The 20,618-nt window shown below is 41.0% G+C and overlaps 1 protein-coding gene across 2 annotated transcripts in view; it reads left to right on the forward strand.

The window, feature by feature from the left end:
* The first annotated feature begins 8,164 nt into the window (after positions 1–8,164).
* LOC135550857 (protein FAM168A-like) overlaps positions 8,165–20,618 on the forward strand; it is a 57,472-nt gene continuing 45,018 nt past the window's right edge. For both annotated transcript variants that reach the window (XM_064982032.1, XM_064982033.1), the window contains exon 1: positions 8,165–8,330. The gene's annotated coding sequence lies outside the window, so the exon portion shown is untranslated. The remainder of the gene's footprint in view (positions 8,331–20,618) is intronic.

A 20,618-nucleotide genomic window follows, 5' to 3' on the forward strand; every position in this document is an offset into this window, starting at 1 on the left:
TGACATCACATGACAGTCCCTCAACATTCACCATAGCCCAGCAAACCTGAGGACCTCTGAAATCTGAACTTGTAGCCATTCTGAAATATACACATTTCTCTACTAGTGTGCTCTGTAGGATACTGGGACGAGTACTCAATCGGAGGTCAATGGTACTTGGTGGTGACTGACACAGTAGCGCAATGTTTAGAGTGTAAGTGTTTTTAGACTTACTCCACCTTTCCAGAAGAACAGAACTTCTTTAACCCTATCCACTGGCCTGCCCTGCCTGAAATCACACTGACTGTTTGAAAAGCTTGGTGGTAGCACTTATTTTGAGTCCTATGTCATTAAGGGGCTACATAACATATATCATATGTTAATAACATTCATTACATCTAGTGTCTCAACAGTTATCTCAATAATCACGATGACACAAACCAATGTGTGGTTCAGCTAAATTGCTTGGTAAAACACCAGCCAACTTGCAAAATAACTAGATGTGACATTATGCCACATCAGCTCTCACCTGTAAGGACATTATTATGACAGCAAGCAATTATTTGGCTTCTAGGAATGTGTGCTCAAGTAAAGTAATTCTGTGAACAGCACAGGCCTATCCCTTTACTTATGGTGATACAAGTGGAATTAGATTGCAGGGTCTGCAAATGTCGTTCATTTCAGAAGACTGTGTTCTCCACTTACCTGCTGCTAGCTTGCCTCACATCACTACCTTACACCAAACCAGCTAAGATAACTCAAAGTTATCCGATTCAGTGCAAGCATGCACATCATCAGGCTAAGTAATAGTACATTTCCATAATCTGTAATATGTTGTAAAAGTCTAACAGAGAGTTATAACATGTTATAATATTGTATTAGTATTTATGTTTGAATATGTTTGTGCTTTGTTGGCACTCAGCATTTGGTTGGCCCTAAGATAATCTTTTTTTATTTGACCTTTATTTAACCAGGTAAGCCATTTGAGAACAAGTTCTCATTTACAACTGCGACCTGGCCAAGATAAAGCAAAGTAGTGTGACAAAAACAACAACACAGAGTTACACATAAACAATAACACAATAGAAAAATACATGTACAGTGTGTGCAAATGTAGAAGAGTAGAGAGGTAAGGCAATAAATAGACCATAGAGGCGAAATAATTACAATTTAGCATTAACACTGGAGTGATAGATGTGCAGATGATGATGTGCAAGTAGAGCTACTGTTGTGCAAAAGAGCAAGAGGATAAATAACAATATGGGGATGAGGTAGTTGGGTGTGCTATTTACAGATGGGCTGTGTACAGGTACAGTGATCGGTAAGCTGCTCTGACAGCTGGTGCTTAAAGTTAGAGAGGGAAATATTAGACTCCAGCTTCAATGATTTTTGCAATTTGTTCCAGTCATTGGCAGCAGAGACCTGGAAAGAAAGGCGGCCAAAGTGAAATATACCTGCTGGAGTGCGTGCTACAGGTGGGTGTTGCTATGGTGACCAGTGAGTTGAGATAAGGTGGGGCTTTGCTGAGCAGACTTATAGATGACCTGAAGCCAGTGGGTTTGGCGACGAATATGTAGTGAGTGCCAGCCAACGAGAACATACAGGTCGCAGTGGTGGGTAGTATATGGGGCTTTGGTTACAAGACGGATGGCACTGTGATAGACTACATCCAGTTTGCTAAGTAGAGTGATGGAGGCTATTTTGTAAATGACATCGCCGAATTCAAGGATTGGTAGGATAGTCAGTTTTACGAGGGTATGTTTGGCAGCATGAGTGAAGGAGGCTTTGTTGTGAAATAGGAAGCCAATTCTAGATTTAATTTTGGATTGGAGATTCTTCGTGCAAAATATAAAGAAATGGAAAGCAGAGACAATTTACTAAATAGTGGAGGAATAAGAGGAGTTGGAGACGGGAAGTGAAAACATTCCAGCCAGAGAGGGAAGCAGAAGACGAATCAGGAGAGAAGGTGTGGCCAATCCAGGCCCACTAATCCCAAATGATCTAGTTCAGCCCTATTCTCTGCCTCTCGCTCTCAGATTAGAAGTGTGGGCCAGAATAAAAATAAAGGCACCGTAAAGGCATCTCTCTGTCTCTCTGCAGACGACTCCTCAAACAAGAACAAACACGAAAGAGTGTTTTTCTTCAGGACAATTGAGTACAGGGCTTAACTGAAAGAACAACAAAGACGGAATGCAATATGACATTTTATTAAATAGTTTGGGGAATGGTCAGATGATGTGACAGAGGGTCTGCTGTCCTTTGGAAAAAGGAGTTCCAATGACTGGCCTTAAGGGTATTATAGTTGGTGGTGGTGGGGAGGTGGATGGTTCTTGAAAACTGTTGCTGAAAAAGAGCAGCTGAGAGAACATGGTAGAGTTGACATAAATACATCCCACGATTTACTGCCATTGGTTGAGAGTGAGGAAAGTGATAGTTGCAAGCGTGAGCCCATAGGTTAAACAGCAAGTGTGAGGAATGTTCCTTATTATGCCATGCTTATAGGCTATAAGGTAAATAGATGTACGACATTCCTCACTTGGCTTATAGGAAAGAGGAGAAGAAACAAGACGCCATGCTGATCATATTTTTGTATTCATTCCCACTAAGCCCGAAGAATAGGAAACAAAGTGAATGATGGTATGCTTACTGGATGAAGTTAAACAAGTATTCAGGTTAGCCTTCCTGATTGAACTTTTGTAAAATACATTTACCTCTGACTCTTGCCCCTAAATTCTTTTGCATATTTTGGCCCTTTAAAACCTATTGATAACTTTTTGGGGCTGCGGTCAGGTTTTTGGAGCAACATGGTTAAGGCTATCATTGGAATCTTTATTTAGTTGAGATAAGCAAGTACTGTAGCAGAATTTTGTTTAATATTGACTTGCAATGTTAATCTGATTCTATACAACTCCGTCAAACTATCATACAAAACATATTGCTGCTATTTAGTGGCGATTTCAGCATGTAAATCTTGGTGGGGCAACAACAAAAAAACAAGTGGGAATCATGCCTGTGAAGCCACTATACAACACATTAATTGCACAATAACAGTGACAAACTGTGCCCACAAACTGTTAGGGCCTACATTTTTATGTTTTAAATTTAACTAGGCAAGTCAGTTCAGTACAAATTCTTATTTTCCATGACGGTCTAGGAACGACAGATTTGTACCTTGTCAGCTCAGGGGTTTGAACTTGAACCGGTTACTAGTCCAACACTCTAACCACTAGGCTACCCTGCCGCCCCATAAAGCTCTCTCAACAGTAGTCCCAACATCTTACCACTGCTACACCTGGCTATCAATGGAGCCTTGTCTGGGAGCGAAACAGTTAATTCAGCCTCCTTTAAAAAAACACAAGTGATATGGCTGATTTGTTTAAACAAATATGGTTTCTAATGACAATTGAGATGTACAAACTATGGCATAAGGGGACGACAAGCAGATGAGGCAATCTGTAATTTTGATTAAGACATTAATGGGCGAGCTAGAATGGACATAGTCAATACAACTATTTGTTGAGCACTTTTGAAATGTACAGCGACTGAATTCAGTTCATGGGCTGTTCTTACAGTATTCTCCCTGTACACCAAGTCAGAACCATAGGATAAATAAAGGGGGATTATAATTTGTATTTAACCTTCATTTAACTAGGCAAGTCAGTTAAGAACAAATTGTCATTTACAAACCCTGATGACGCTGGGCCAATTGTGTGCCACCCTATAAGACTCCCAATCACAGCGGGATTTGATAGAGCCTGGATTGGACCCAAGGACTGTAGTGAAGCCTCTTGCACTGAGATGCAGTGCCTTAGACCACTGCGCCATTCGGGAGCCCAAAGATCAATGATGTATGATAGTTTGACGAAGCAGACAATGAAAGCTCTTAGAATATTCTATGATTACATTTCTCTAAAATCAAATAAAATCAAATAAAATGTATTTTTATAGCCCTTCGTACATCAGTTGATATCTCAAAGTGCTGTACAGAAACCCAGCCTAAAACCCCAAACAGTAAGCAATGCAGGTGTAGAAGCACGGTGGCTAGGAAAAACTCCCAAGAAAGGCCAAAACCTTGGAAGAAACCTAGAGAGGAACCAGGCTATGTGGGGTGGCCAGTCCTCTTCTGGCTGTGCCGGGTGGAGATTATAACGGATCATGGCCAAGATGTTCAAATGTTCATAATTGACCAGCATGGTCAAATAATAATAATCACAGGCAGAACAGTTGAAACTGGAGCAGCAGCACGGCCAGGTGGACTGGGGACAGCAAAGAGTCATCATGCCAGGTAGTCCTGAGGCTTGGTCCTAGGGCTCAGGTCCTCTGAGAGAGAAAGAAAGTGAGAAAGAGAGAATTAGAGAGAGCATACTTAAATTCACACAGGACACCGGATAGGACAGGAGAAGTACTCCAGATATAACAAACTGACCCTAGCCCCCCGACACAAACTACTGCAGCATAAATACTGGAGGCTGAGACAGGAGGGGTCAGGAGACACTGTGGCCCCATCCAATGACACCTCTGGACAGGGCCAAACAGGAAGGATATAACCCCACCCACTTTGCCAAAGCACAGCCCCCACACCACTAGAGGGATATCTTCAACCACCAACTTACCATCCTGAGACAAGGCCGAGTATAGCACACAAACATCTCCGCCACGGCACAACCCAAGGGGGGGCGCCAACCCAGACAGGAAGATCACATCAGTGACTCAACCCACTCAAGTGATGCACCCCTCCTAGGGACGGCATGAAAGAGCACCAGCAAGCCAGTGACTCAGCCCCTGTAATACGGTTCGAGGCAGAGAATCCCAGTGGAAAGAGGGGAACCGGCCAGGCAGAGACAGCAAGGGCGGTTCGTTGCTTCAGAGCCTTTCCGTTCACCTTCACACTCCTGGACCAGACTACACTCAATCATATGACCCACTGAAGAGATGAGTCTTCAGTAAAGACTTAAAGGTTGAGGCCGAGTTTGCGTCTCTCACATGGGTAGGCAGACCATTCCATAAAAATTGAGCTCTATAGGAGAAAGCCCTGCCTCCAGCTGTTCGCTTAGAAATTCTAGGGACAATTAGGAGGCCTGCGTCTTGTGACCGTAGCGTACGTGTAGGTATGTACACGTACGGCAGGACCAAATCAGAGAGATAGGTAGGAGCAAGCCCATGTAATGCTTTGTAGGTTAGCAGTAAAACTTTGAAATCAGCCCTTGCCTTGACAGGAAGTCAGTGTAGGGAGGCTAGCACTGGAGTAATATGATCAAATCTTTTGGTTCTAGTCAAGATTCTAGCAGCTGTATTTAGCACTAACTGAAGTTAATTTAGTGCTTTATCCGGGTAGCCGGAAAGTAGAGCATTGCAGTAGTCTAACCTAGAAGTAACAAAAGCATGGATTTATTTTTCTGCATCATTTTTGGAAAGAAAGTTTCTGATTTTTGCAATGTTACGTAGATGGAAACAAGCTGTCCTTGAAAGAGTCTTGATATGTTCGTCAAGAGAGATCAGGGTCCAGAGTAACGCCGAGGCCCTTCACAGTTTTATTTGAGATGACTGTACAACCATTAAGATTAATTGTCAGATTCAACAGAAGATCTCTTTGTTTCTTGGGACCTAGAACAAGTATCTCTGTTTTGTCCGAGTTTAAAAGTAGAAAGTTTGCAGCCATCCACTTCCTTATGTCTGAAACACAGGCTTCTAGCGGGGGAAATTTTGGGGCTTCACCATGTTTCATTGAAATGTACAGCTGTGTGTCATCCGCATAGCAGTGAAAGTTAACATTATGTTATCGAATGACATCCCCAAGAGGTAAAATATATAGTGAAAACAATAGTGGTCCTAAAACGGAACCTTGAGGAACACCGAAATGTACAGTTGATTTGTCAGAGGACAAACCATTCACAGAGATAAACTGATATCTTGTCCCTGTAGCCTATAAAACAGGTTATAGACTACATGTGCATGACCAAGTCTGAACAGTAGGCCAAATTAAGAGGGGTAAATAGACCAAATTATTAGGGTGAGGCACATGGGCTACTAACATCTTACTACACAGCATACACAGTATTACTTTCTTAGCAACAGTCTACATATCTCCAAGTCAAGTTTTCGCAGTTCTGAGTTAACAGTTGTTTTGAGCGCGACAGAAAGCATGCTTCATCGACAGCATGGCCAATGTTGAATGTTTATCATTTTAAGGTACTTGGAAAAGAGCCCCTTAATCCCAGATTTCGGACCATACAGCCGCTCCACTGAACAGCAGGCTGTTGATTGCTTTGCAATGCATGCAGTTAACGTTAGCCACTTTGACTGATTCCTTCTAAACCACTCATTGTTGATTTTGCGATTTCCAACTTGTTGTGTAATGTTTATGTCCAATGGTCGATGGGCACCGATATGTTTTAAAATTTCTCTTCATTATTTCTCTTCATATGATAAGGATAAAAAAGGATTTGCCAGTAGATTGTCGACTTGATTATTGATGATGACTGCTAGTGAAGATTTTAAAAGTATGATGTTGACATGATCATTCCAATCAAAGCTACTGTACATATGTGATTTGACGTAATTTTATCTGTGGCTAATGACCTTGAGCCTTCTTGGATGCAAACTTCTAATATAACTATGGCAGCAACCAAGGGGCTAAAATTTTCTATCTCTACCCTTACACTTGGTGGCGACGTAGTGTCCCCATGAGTGACAGAACACTGAGCCAATCACGGCGCAACACTCCGTATTTTCTGCTGGCTTGCCTCACCATCATAGAAAGCAATGTGCTAGGCTGAAACACCTGCATTGTGGAGCTGCCTTACCCAAGAAAACAAAAAAGAGACTGTTTGTATGCGGCTTTATCAACTCAATTATATACTCTGCCGTTCAAAAGTTTGGGGTGCCTTAGAATTGTCCTTGTTTTTGAAAGAAAAGCAATTTTTTTGAGGGTACTATTTAATGAAGCTGCCAGTTGAGGACTTGTGCGGCATCTGTTTCTCAAACTAGACACTCGAATGTACTTGTCCTCTTGCTCAGTTGTGTATCGGGGCCTCCTACTCCTCTTTCTATTCTGGATAGAGACAGTTTGCTGTTCTGTTCGCTGAGTAGTACACAGCGTTGTATGAGATCTTCAGTTTTTTTTTGCAATTTCTCAGATTAAATAGCCTTCATTTCTCAGAACAAGAATAGACTGATGAGATTCAGAAGAAAGTTATTTGTTTCTGGCCATTTTGAGCCTGTAATCAAACCCACAAATGCTGATGCTCCAGATACTCAACTAGTTTAAAGAAGGCCAGTTTTATTTCTTCTTCAATCAGTACAACAGTTTTCAGTTGTGCTAACATAATTGCAAAAGGGTTTTCTAATGATCAATTAGCCTTTTTAAAACGATAAACTTGGATTAGCTAACACAACCTGCCATTGGAACACAGGAATGATGGTTGCTGATAATGGGCCTCTGTACACCTTTGTAGATATTCCATAAAAATCAGCATTTTAATGGACCAAAAATGTGCTTTCTTTCAAAAACATGGACATTTCTACATGACCCTAAACTTTTGAAAGGGAGTGTATATATCTTTTTTAACATTGTTTGCAAACTGATGTGACATGTATTAATGCCAAAATTACATGCAAAACAGGCACCCCCCCCCCCCCCAAAAGCCCCATCTTTCCTGAATGACAGATAATGCTGCTATTATATACATACATCATGATTGACATGGCAATAGCTAAAACACAACAGAAATAAGAAGGCAGGGATGCCTAGTACGTTTTACAAAGCAAAAATATTATTTTCTATTCTGTCATTTGCCATAAATCTCCCATTTGATTTTCATTTTTTCTTATATGAAAACCTCCCTGCTTGTCATGATAATTCTATAAGGGATTCAAGCGGTCCTCTGTGAAAATGTATATTTTCCACTGCTGCACACACTTTTAAACAGGACCAATATACAGAGATGTGAGAACACATAAATCAGAAAGTTTAATCAAGGATCATGTCATCATTTTTCTTAATAAATGTAGCCTATATTTCCAACTCCAGTGCACTTGATGATAGATGGATCGATGTGTGAGGTCGTGAGACTTCTGAATTGGTCCCTGTTTGACAGTCACGCAGGAGAAAAAAGGTCCTCCCCTTGTGTTTGCAAGGTTTTACTGCCCCCCTCCGTTACCCCTCGTTCACTCGATATTACCATCCCCCCACTTTGTGTGGATGTCGATGTTACCAACGCCGCTTATGAGAAACCACCGAAGCAAACCTTGGAGAAAACCGCCAGCATTGAACAAGGGGAATCTGTGACTCCGGACTCAGCATATAATTAAAGACGAGGTGCTCCACGATAATAAATTCCCTTGGACGTTTGGTGAGTCTGATATCATAACGTGTTCATCGTCTTGGAGACAGACGTGTCCTGCCTGATAATGTAAATATATATATATTTGCTATGCATACATAAAAAAATGTAATGGACACGAATGTTGTAAAATATTACAAATGGATAAGACTAGGCTATACGTTCCAAGCCATAGGTCGCTGTGGTCCATTGGCAAATAAAACCAGACATTAGTGTGTAACAATGTAATCACCGGAGCAACGGCCTTGGATCTCAAGGATGCATTATAAAATGTGACATGGGCTGAGAGCGAGTGCAGAGGAAACGCAGCCGACCCCTTGTCCTGGCTATACATTGTTTCTACTCATGTAGTAGCAGATCAGATTTTGGTAAAGATATGTGCGGCTCAAAATGGTGTCGGGAGTTTGACTGTGTGACCATTTTAAAAGGCCAAGTGAATTTCTGAGCGCAGCAATTATTTCAGGAGTCCACACGATAGAGAGGGCACATAGGGAAAACTATTAATTTTTACTTTTTCATATCATCTGGACGCAAGTATTTTTTTCAGTGTGATATAGAACAAGACCTTACATTATTGTATGCGTACAATAGCTGCTGGGAAATGTTTTTGTTATGACTCACAATTGGCGGTGGTTATGATGCGTTTGGGAAGTAGGCTGATACGATGGCAAAATAGCCAGAAGCTATGAAGTTACAATAGGAGGTGGACTAATTGCGCAAGGTAGTAAATATGGTCACATCTAAGCTGTTTAATAATATAAGCATGCACAATACAAATTATACTGTAAACACTACAATATAACAAAAATAATAAGAATGCTTCGTTATGAAAATATTGTACCTGTTTTTCATTTAATTTTGAAGGAACCGATCACTAGCCAATCGCCTATTGCATGTCCAAAAATTTTACATCTTGGAAAATGTAGTTGACAATTGCTGCTGCTTTAGAAAGTATGGACGTTCAATAGGCAGAACGTTGTGGAACCTTGCAGATAGAAATGTCATGAATATATAAAGCTGACATGATTCCAGGTAAACACTGGCCTGTGATGTCGGGGCGCCGAATCTGCTGCTCACCATCTGTGTGAGTGTGAGTGCCGCTATGTGCTCTGCTGGGCTCCAGGGGGCAGTGAGACAAAACACACCCCAGAGATGTGGAGGCGCTCCATTATCTGTGGAGATGCACTTGTTCCAGTGTTAATGTTTTAATGTGTCTAAATGGCTCATTTCTTTGTTATTGATACATTGTTTCTCATGGGGCAGCAGGTAGCCTAGTGGTTAGAGTGTTGGGCCAGTAACAGAAAGGTTACTAGATCGAATCCTCAAGCTGACAAGGTGAAACATCTGTCTTCCTGCCCACACTGTTCCTAGGTCGTCATTGTAAATAATAATTTGTTCTTAACTGACTTGCCTAGTTAAATAAATAAATGATTTAATGACTAGCTAGGCCGTGTTTAAAGTCAGAATGTTGTTTCTTTATCGGATGTTGTTTCTTTATTCTTTATCACCAGTGGTGGTCAGTGCAGTTTAACATCAATAGGTTTAGGCTACTACATGATACAAAAATGTTCCCTATACCCATCATGAGGTTGCTACAACCTAGCCTATGAATTCAACGTAGGTGCACACAGGTCAAGAAAATGATTTTAGGTCACAGACAGTGACACTTCGACAGACAGTGACACATTCAATATTGCCTTGCACACTCCTGCCTGCATCTAGCTGACCTAGGGTGTAATCATTAGTCCAACAGTTGCAAATAACTGTTTCTTTTCGACAAATTCAGATATGTTTATCCCCGTTTCGTTCAGTTTGCTTCCGTTTAAGAAATGTTTTTTAACAGAATCGGCGGAATGAATGCAACTCTGATGACACGCAAACAGTTCAATTTCATAGCCACATACAAACAGCTTGTTGTATTCCTTCTCGCATCTACGCACCCTTTTCTCACCTTTTCCCTTTGTTTGTGGGCATCAATGTACAACACCAGCTGTCTGTGACCAGGCAGAAAAACCTTTCCAAGCCAAACCTTCATATCATCCCCACAGCTAGCTCACCATATTAGCGAAAGTAAAGTCAACGTCACCCGCTACAATCATGCAGTACAGTGTAGTAAGCAGTTTAGCAGTTACGCCGACAGTTCCCAGTGGCAATAAATTAGTAAAACCAAAAGCTTACCTTGACTCGGAAGAGTTCCAGTGTTGGATAGTCGTAGCCAGCTAGCTAATATAGCATCCCTCTGTTTGAGCAGGCTAAACTAGCTAGCTGCATTTGCTAGCTAAGTAAGTGAAAGTGAAAGTGAAAAATGTTTACAAAATCTCTCGCTCTCTCTGTTTTACTACTCCATTTTTTAAGAAATTAATTTGTTCTAAACTATTGTCTTTCTCTCTCTTTGAGTCAACTACTCACCACATTTTATGCACTGCAGTGTTTGCTAGTTGTAGCTTATGCTTTCAGTAATAGATTCAATCTCTGATCCTTTGATTGGGCGGACAACATATGTCAGTTCATGCTGCAAGAGCTCTGATATGTTGGAGGATGTCCTCCGGAAGTTGTCATAATTGCTGTGTAAGTCTATGGAAGGGGTGAGAACCATGAGTTTCCTAGATCTTGTATTGAAGTCAATGTACCTAGAGGAAGAAAGAAGTTAGCTGTCCTCCTGCGACACAATGGTGCTACCCTACAGATTGCTGTTGAGGCTACTGTAGACCTTGATTGCAAAAAAGTGAGTTTTAATCAATTGTTTGGTGAGGTGAATATATTCTGTATAATTTTATCTAAAAAGTATAACTTTTTACACGTTTTACTATTTTTATTAAATTCACTGAGGAGGATGGTCCTCACCTTCCTTCTCTGAGGTGCCTCCACTGATACGTACAAAGTATAGTGTAATCAATGTGTTTTTTTGCCAGTTGCCAGGCTGTTTGTAGTAGGGATGGACAATTTTGCAATTTTTTTAAAACTGAAAGATTTTGTTGTTTTTCTGTTAAAACGATTCACAATGCAGAATAATGGTCCTGTTATGTATGTTTGACTGCTTGGGCCTGGCAAAGAAATTACAGTGGCTTGCAAAAGTATTCACCCCCTTGGGGCGGCAGGGTAGCCTAGTGGTTAGAGCATTGGACTAGCAACCGCAAGGTTGTGAGTTCAAACCCCCAAGCTGACAAGGTACAAATCTGTCATTCTGCCCTTGAACAGGCAGTTAACCCACTGTTCCCAGGCCGTCATTGAAAATAAGAATTTGTTCTTAACTGACTTGCCTGGTTAAATAAAGGTAAAATTAAATTTTTCCTATTTTGTTTCCTTACAACCTGGAATTAAAATAATTTTTTTGGGGGGTTGTATCATTTCATTTACACAATATGCCTACTGCTTTGAAGATGCAAAATATTGTTTATTGTGAAACAAATAAGAAATAAGCCCAAAAAACAGAACTTGAGCATGCATAACTATTCACCCCCCACCCACCCCCCAAAGTCAATACTTTGTAGAGCCACCTTTTGCAGCAATTACAGCTGCAAGTCTCTTGGGGTACGTCTCTATAAGCTTGGCACATCTAGCCACTGGGAATTTTGCCAATTCTTCAAGGCAAAACTACTCCAGCTCCTTCAAGTTGGATGGGTTCCTGCTGGTGTACAGCAATCTTTAAGTTATACCACAGATTCTCAATTGGATTGAGGTCTGGGCTTTGACTAGGCCATTCCAAGACATGTAAATGTTTCCCCTTAAACCACTCGAGTTGATTTAGCAGTATGTGTAAAGCTCCTTCAGGGTTATCTTTGGTCTCTGTTGCCTCTGATTAATGCCCTCTTTGCCTGGCCCGTGAGTTTTGGTGGGCAGCCCTCTCTTGGCAGGTTTGTTGTGGTGCCATATTCTTTCCATTTTTTAATAATGGATTTAAATGGTGCTCTGTGGGATGTTCAAAGTTTCAGATTTTTTTATAACCCAACTCTGATCTGTACTTCTCCACAATTTTGTCGCTGACCTGTTTGGAGAGCTCCCTGGTCTTCTTGGTGCCCCTTGATTAGTGGTGTTGCAGACTCTGGGGCCTTTCAGAACAGGTATATATATATATATTATACTGAGATCACGTGACTGATCATGTGACACTTAGATTGCACACAGGTGGACTTTATTTAACTAATTATGTGACTTATGAAGGTAGTTGGTTCCACCATATCTTATTTAGGGAATTCATAGCAAAAGGGGTGAATACATATGTACGTACCACTTTTCCTTTTTTATTTTTGTTGTTGTTGACATTTTTGAAACAAGTAATTTTTTTAAACTTGACCAATTTGGACTATTTTGTATGTCCATTACAAGAAATCCAAATAAAAATCTATTTAAATGACAGGTTGAAATGCAATAAAATAGGAAAATCGCCAAGGGGGGTGAATACAAGGCACTCTATATCTACCGCACTCATATACCCTTGAAAGCGCCTCAGCTACGGAATGTTTAATGCTGACAAAAAGCCTTGTCTGGAGATAGTTTCGAAGCGCAACAAATGGGTATTTGACTTGTCTGTAAAGGAATGCTGCTTCTGAAGCTGGACTAACGTCCATCACTCGGTGACCAGAACTGTCAATCAAATAATATCGAGCTGCTGTGCGCAGCCTGCCTGCTCGCAGACCACTCTCTCCAAAAAAAGTACACTAAAGTTAAATACTGTGACTTACCAGGACATTTAGTAGAAAGAAAATACATCTTCTACTACGTATCGACTTCTACGATTCACCATTTAACAGATGAAACTGATTAGTGTCCAGACTTCCGTGAACACAACCACTTGCATCTTTCATAGCGAGCGAGGGAAGAGGGGAACAGTATAGGCAGGTCAACAACCTGGCAGACGGAGTCAGAACCGTGCACTAGGCCATCTATCGGCAATCAAAAGCTGAATGTAAATGCTGTATTTCACATACTGAAGACTGAACACACACTCACATCATTAGCGAAGAGAAAAAGCAGGTGAGCCAGCTGCACTGTGTTTTGTGGGAAAAGCAAACAAACACTTTTTCCGTTAAGGATCCCAATTTCGTTTAAACGTTCACGCCCATAGTTTGTATTGAAAGCCGCAGTGCTGTGAAGTTGAATCCACTAATGATTAAGGTCAGTATTGGGAGAGGAGAAGCTGATCCTAGATCTGTAACTAGGGGAAACTTGTGTGAGGGGGAGGGGTCAGGTCAGTGGGAGGATCGGACCAAGAAGTAGGAAGCTGATTGGCGCGTTGCTCTGTCCTTAGGGGCGGGCAGTCATGTCTGATGGAATCTGAACTGGCCCTGGACCGCCCTCATTCTCTCTGTCAGAGGCAGGCGACGCTAAAACAAATCTCTACACACACATACTGGCGAACACGCACATCCCAAACACACTTGCAGTAACAACTCATTCCCACATTCCCTCTGGCACACTTTCTCTCTTACACACACACATAACAGGGTTTCTGTTACAAAAATGTGGCGTCGGACATTTGACTGGTAGCATTTTAAATTTACCTGACATTTGAGAAATTTAACGGACGCTTTGGTTGTGTAAGTGTGTCCACTCACAGTGCTCAGAATGACAGACATCACATTTAGATTATGGTCATTCATTTTAACAGAACATGCAACGGGGTGCGTCCCCAGAAAAATCACTAGTCTATGTCAATCTATTATACCCCATAATAGTAAAGTTGACCTATACTATTGGTCAGCGTGTCATTCTGTGCAAAAACATAAATAGCCTATTCCAAACTAACTTTTGGAGAGTTGTGGGATGATAGATCCCAAATTCATACAACCAGTACATCAAAATAACTTTAAAAGACATTGAGGTTGATGCAACAGATCAAAATGTTTATCTTAAAATGTTGATAAACTATTGTTTCTTCACATTATAAGGGCAGCAATGCACACACGATAGTAGGCTACGGGCAAATGTTTGTGGGAAAATACCTTTGTCAAATGTGCACTGTACATTCGGATGAAAATATCAGTTAGAAATGTTTAACAACTAGCATGGGTTGCTAATATGACTAGGATTGTGCCTTTGGCTACTGGACCATGAAAGAAAGTTAATTTGAAAACCAATAGAACAGGAGAGAAATGGGCTACTTGTTTCAATGGCATATAGAAGTCTTTATAAAATATTTGCCTCCATGTTTATAGAAACTGATTTTGGCTCGGCTACTTTGAAGCAAGGTAAAATGTTCAGGTTTCACACAATTAAGTTTATGTTTTCAAAATGCATACTAACTCCAATTCACATTGCAAAGTAGTTTGTCACTCTGAAGCCTGCCGACCATTGCCTAAGCACTTGAATGGCGAATGGGAAGCACGCTTCAATTACCAGTTGAAAAATACAAATAGTAGCTCTTTTTAATCATGACCATCAAAACTGTTTTTAACACACGATTGCATTTAGAATTGTTGTACAATGATTGAGCTTATAAAAGTGCATGTTTGACTCCACTCAAACTAGGCTCTGTATCTGTAAGAAGAATTATGCAAATTAACCTATAGACCAATAAGCATGACCTGTGAAATGTATTTGCATTGGCTGGTATTTCCATCAATGAATAGGCAAAAAAGCATTATTTTGCAATGGGACTATTTTTTTCTCCTGGACAATTGGCCGGTGAAAATTGTATTTACCGACTTAAAAAATAAATGCATCCAAAAGCCGGCTATTACCTAACAGAAACCCTGACACACACACACCCAATGAGGCATGCAAGCTCACAGTGAAAATAGTGGTAATTTAATCTCTTGGCTGACTGCTGGCTGACAAATAATGTTCTATCTCAGGGAGGAGAGGAGTGTGATCTTGAAATGGTTTCTGTTCTCAAAATTGAGGAGAGAGAGAGAGAAACGTCCTTGGCAGGCTCTATGCAAGCTCTAGTCAAAAGTAGTGCACTATGTAGTCTAAAGTAGTGCACTATATAGTCAAAAGTAGTGCAATAAATAGGGAATAGGATGCCATTTTGGATGCATGCCATCTCATTCTCCAGTCCTGCAGCTTCTGTAACTGCTCTGTTTTGCTGTAGTAAAGGAGGCACAAAAAACTCATCCCTTCTTTCTCTACCTCCTCTGACGTCATAGGTTCATTCCTTTCCTCTCTTCCTCTAACCTCCATATGTTCTCTTGAGCCCTTCCCTCCCCTTCATTTGTGGGATTTGATGAAGAGCTGAGTAGCTGACAGACACAGGGTTTTTCTATGGGTTAGCTCAGGGCTGGAATGTGTGTACAAAATTATCTTCTGCCATTCCATAGGCCTCCTCTATGTACTGTGGAATGATGGAATGTCGGAGTTGTTTTTTTTGGACGTTGTACCTCTGAACCCTCTCCAGGAGGCTGCCAAAGGTGGTGTGTTTGAGTCGACAATGACTCGTAACAACCTTAGGATGCCTATCGGCTCTTAACCTGTAGGGTCATAGCTTTTTCTCACTTTATCTCAATAGGTACAGCCAGATATGTAAAAAAAAATACAACAAATCTCCACTCCAGTCCTTTCTCATCGCTTATAGTTGAGGATGAGGATTCAGCACTGGACTTGAAAAAGGAGAATAAGCTTCAAAGATGTTGTTTGCTTTGACTCGATCATAAGTCACTCTCTCTCGTGCTGCCATTTTGTTTACCTTGATCCGAGTGTCTGTGTCTGAGAAGACTATAATAGACGCCGTGTCATGCTGCCCGTGGGTGGCAAGAATGTAAACACTTGTTTGCCGCCTGGGAGCAAAATGCGAAAAAATGTATCTCCTTCTTGGAGACACTCGGTTCTCGATATACAGGGCCTGGCAACAGACAGCCCTTCACAATCAGGAGTGGAGTAGTCCTGGCTGCAATGCATTCCAATGACGCGTGGCTAAGCCACAACGCTCCTGCAAAGCTCCTGAAAAGTTCTGGAGCATGGCGAGCCAAAGCGTTGTACGATCTAGTCAACTCTCCTCTCCATCTATCAGAGAGTAGCCTGCAGTGGTGTGTGCTACTATATAGCTCTTTAACTCTGTATCAGCAGGTTTTTCATTTGAAAAAGGAAGGTTAAAATAGGAAGGAAGAGAAAATAGAAAATAGGTTATTAAAGGCAATAGATGGTGCTGGGTGATAGGATAAGGAATGAGTGATTCTGGGAAGTTCTTTTGAAAGTTGCCTATCAGAGGTGTGCAAGTCATCACATTGACCTTCTAACCTGGCTGTGCTAAATATCAAGGCAATATCATGGATCAGATCTACAGATGTCAGATCTTAACTTGCAGATAATTCTCCTGATGCATCAGGAAAATGAACCTTGTGATTGGCTAAAAATTAGCCGTTCTCTTTCTTTCCACTCGGGGGCAGTCGAGTCATTGGGATCAGGACTCAGTATCTTAAAATAATTTTCTCTCTATAGGCTTAGGTCCTATTACTGCAACATTGAAATGTACACATACACATCAACAATCGTTGTTTTATATAGCTTAATAACACAAGATAGTCATTGGTCTCCACTAGGCTATGACATACAAGTGTCTAGTGTGGGGCCTCCCGATTTGTGCAGCGGTCTAAGGCTTGAGGTGTCACTACAGGCCCGGGTTCAATCCCAGACTGTGCCATAGCCAGCCTTGACCGGGAGACCCATGAGACGGCGCACAATTGACCCAGCGTCGTCCGGGTTAGGGGAAGATTTGGCCGGCTGGGATGTCCTTGTCACAACTAGGGTTGTGGTTCAGAGGACACATGGCTCTCGACCGAGTCTGGAAGGGAGTTTCAGTGATGGGACAGGACTGTAATTACCAATTGGGGAGAAAAAGGGGTGAAGATAAAACAATATATATATTTTTAATAATAATAAGAATCTAGTTTATCTGAAGGTTACGAATGAGCTGTCAAAATTGAGTTAAATCGTGGCCCGGGGTGGGGTAGCAGTTAGGGCCACTGCCTTCAGCATATGTATAGGCCTACCGTGTTGGTGTGGGTTTGATTCTGCCCCAAGCCCTTCTGATACAAATAATGCAATCAACTGATTGACTTGATGTAGTTAGACATTTCAAATATGAACAGTCCAGGGGCATACCTTCTTTTTCCTGGTAAGAAATGACCATACCAGACACTTTTGGATAACATAAATAGTAAGCAAATAAAATAGCAGTACACCAACTTTAATTTCCATTCATAAAAAGTGTTGGGTAAATTGCCACAGTCGATTGCCATGGAAAATTAGGAAATACTTTATTTCTAATGTACAGAATGCTTGTCAAATAGATAAATCGACCTTATTCTGCTCAAAAAGGACTAAATTGTTCCGATGACAATACCAACCAGAGGTCAAACATATCTTTGGTAATTTTTGCACCTTATGGTAAACTGTGACAACAAACCAAAAAGACAACAATTGATTTGACATTAATTTATTGTGAAAGCCTGTCAGCACCATCTTGCAAATGTCCACCAGCACAGGTATTCTTCAAAGAAGACTGACGTCAAACAAAGTCCGTAGGCTGTACAGTTTCAATTTCGGTCATTCAATGTTGATTGAATATCTAACAATATGCACAATTTCATAAAAATGTATATGGAACTTGAGACATTGGAATAATTTTACAATTTCAATAGCATTAATAAAAATGTATTTTACATTATCGTTTCAATTACATGTGATGGTGAATGCATACAAAAACTATTTACACCAAGTGTGATGTTTAATTTTTCACTCAGAATGAGCAGGTAAGTGTTACAATGGTCAAACAATCAATACCGAAATGTCAATATCAATCATGTTACTAGTATGCAAATCAGATACATTTCAACATGGAATTAAATTGACGTAAAAAGTTTTTTGTTGTTGCATTTTAGCCAACCCTATCCCTTTTCCTAACCTTAACCTACTCCTAGCCTGCTATGAAAAGTACATTTTTGACAAAAGCTGTAACCCTTCTAGACAAAACCGGATTTAGACTACATCCTCTTCCGAACCTCTCCTTTCCACATTGAAGGGTATTTTCTTTTTTGGCTGGTCCATTCTCCTCCCCCCTAAGTTGTGCTGCTACAAGCGGTAAATAAAATGACACACACAAAACAATCTTGATTTATATATGGCACAAAAATCTTACTGGGATGATACACTGACTGTACAGAGGTGCTTATAGGCCTTGTCATAAAAACAGAATGACATTTAGACATACACACAGAGAGAGCAATGTGTGGGAGGATGCTGTGGGGAACTGACCTGTAGATCTAGCTAATGTTAGCTAGCTACATGGTTGACACTGCAGCTAGTTAGCTAGCTTAGGCAGTTTATCTAGTTGTAACCTAATGTGATAGCTAGTTAGCTATTGCCACACACATCTGATTCATCTAGTCACTCTTTATACCAATGACAAGTAGACTAGTTAGGCAACCAAAAATAGATCATATGGGGAGCTAAAACAGGAGATTAAACTTTTTCTGTCAGATTCTGGGATAGCCAAAGCTAGCTAACTAGATAGCTAGTTAGCTAGCTACACCATATATACAAAAGTATGTGGACATCCCTTCAAATTAGTGGATTTGGCTATTTCAGCCACACTCGTTGCTGACAGGTGTATAAAATCGAGCACACAGCCATGCAATCTCCACAGACAAACAGTGGCAGTAGAATGGCCTTACTGAGCTCATTGACTTTTAACATGGCACCGTCATAGGATGCCATCTTTCCAACAAGTCAGTTTTCTGCTCCGCTAGAGCTGCCCCGGTCAACTAAGTGCTGTTATTGTGAAGTGGAAACGTCTAGGAGCAACAATGACTCAGTCCCGTAGCTGTAGGCCACACAAGCTCACCGAACGGGACCACAGAGTGCTGAAGCATATAGCATGTAAAAATGGTCTGTCCTTGGTTGCAACACTCACTACCGAGTGCCAAACTGCCTCTGGAAGCAATATCAGCACAATAACTGTTCATCAGGAGCTTCATAAAATGGGTTTCCATGACCGAGCAGCTACACAACAAGCCTAAGATCACCATGTGCAATGCCAAGCGTTGGCTGAATTGGTGTAAAGCCGCCATTGGAATCTGGAGCAGCGGAAACATGTTTTCTGGAGTAATGAATCGCACATCACTATCTGGTAGTCTAACGAACAAATCTGGGTTTGGAGGATGCCAGGAGAACGCTACCTGCCCGAATGCATAGGGAACACTGTAAAGTTTGGTGGAGGAGGAATAATGGTCTGGGTCTGTTTTTCATGGGTCGTGCTTGTCGTGGGTCGTGCTAGATTTCCCATAGTTCCATAGTTCCAGTGAAGGAGAAGGCCCTTACCTGTTTCAGCATGACAATGCCCCTATGTACAAAGCGAGGTCCATGCAGAAATGCTTTGTCGAGAACTGATTGGCTCAAACATTAAGAATGAAAGAAATTCCACAAATTAACTTTTAACAAGGCACACCTGTTAATTGAAATGCATTCCAGGTGACTACCTCATGAATCTGGTTGAGAGAATGCCAAGAGTGTGCAAATCTGTCATCAAGGCATAGGGTGGCTACTATGAATCTCAAAAATAATCTAAAAAATAAAATAAAATATATTTTGATGTGTTTAACACTTTTTGGGTTACTAAATGATTCCATATGTGCTATTTCATAGTTTTGATGTCTTTGTTATTATTCTACAATGTAGAAAATAGTAAAAAAATAAATAAAAACCCGGGAATGAGTAGGGTCCAAACGTTTGACTGGTACTGTATATCTTAGAAATACTTATCTTACTCCAGAAATATATCATATTCCAAAGGCAGAAGGTAATTAAAGTGCAACTTACCTCTTACCGCATCTGGCTAAGAACCCAAGAACAAAAATAAGAAGAAGTGCGCTTCACTGCAAGTGCCGTGGTGGAGATAATACTGGGTTTGACGGAAAACTTTGAGAGCCAATCAACTTAACCCTTTGACACTTATGAACATACGGGTGTTGTCATTCTACAGCGGACCCTGCAGCGTGCACTCAAACCGGTGTGATTAGAACACTTATTTAGAATGTAAAGTTACGATTGACGCAACAGTCAGCATTTGAGCTGGCCACAGTTTTTTCACAATCATTTTGCACAAACACAGTTTTATCATGTCAACCTAAGATAAGATGTTACAAGATGAGTTGGGTCTGTTTGCAGTATGCATGCTGAAGGGGGTGTGTCGTCTACCATCATTCACTTCTGGAAGTACTGGAAAGACGAGTGAACCATCCCTTCACCTCATTTTGTTATATCATCTTTGGTCTGACAGATGTTTACGTTACAACCAGAATGCATTGTATGATGTCAACAAACATGGTGCCACATATAGCTGGTAATTAGCTTAGCATTAGC

Source organism: Oncorhynchus masou, chromosome 12, assembly GCF_036934945.1.
Source record: "Oncorhynchus masou masou isolate Uvic2021 chromosome 12, UVic_Omas_1.1, whole genome shotgun sequence".
In the NCBI taxonomy this organism is placed as follows: domain Eukaryota; kingdom Metazoa; phylum Chordata; class Actinopteri; order Salmoniformes; family Salmonidae; genus Oncorhynchus; species Oncorhynchus masou.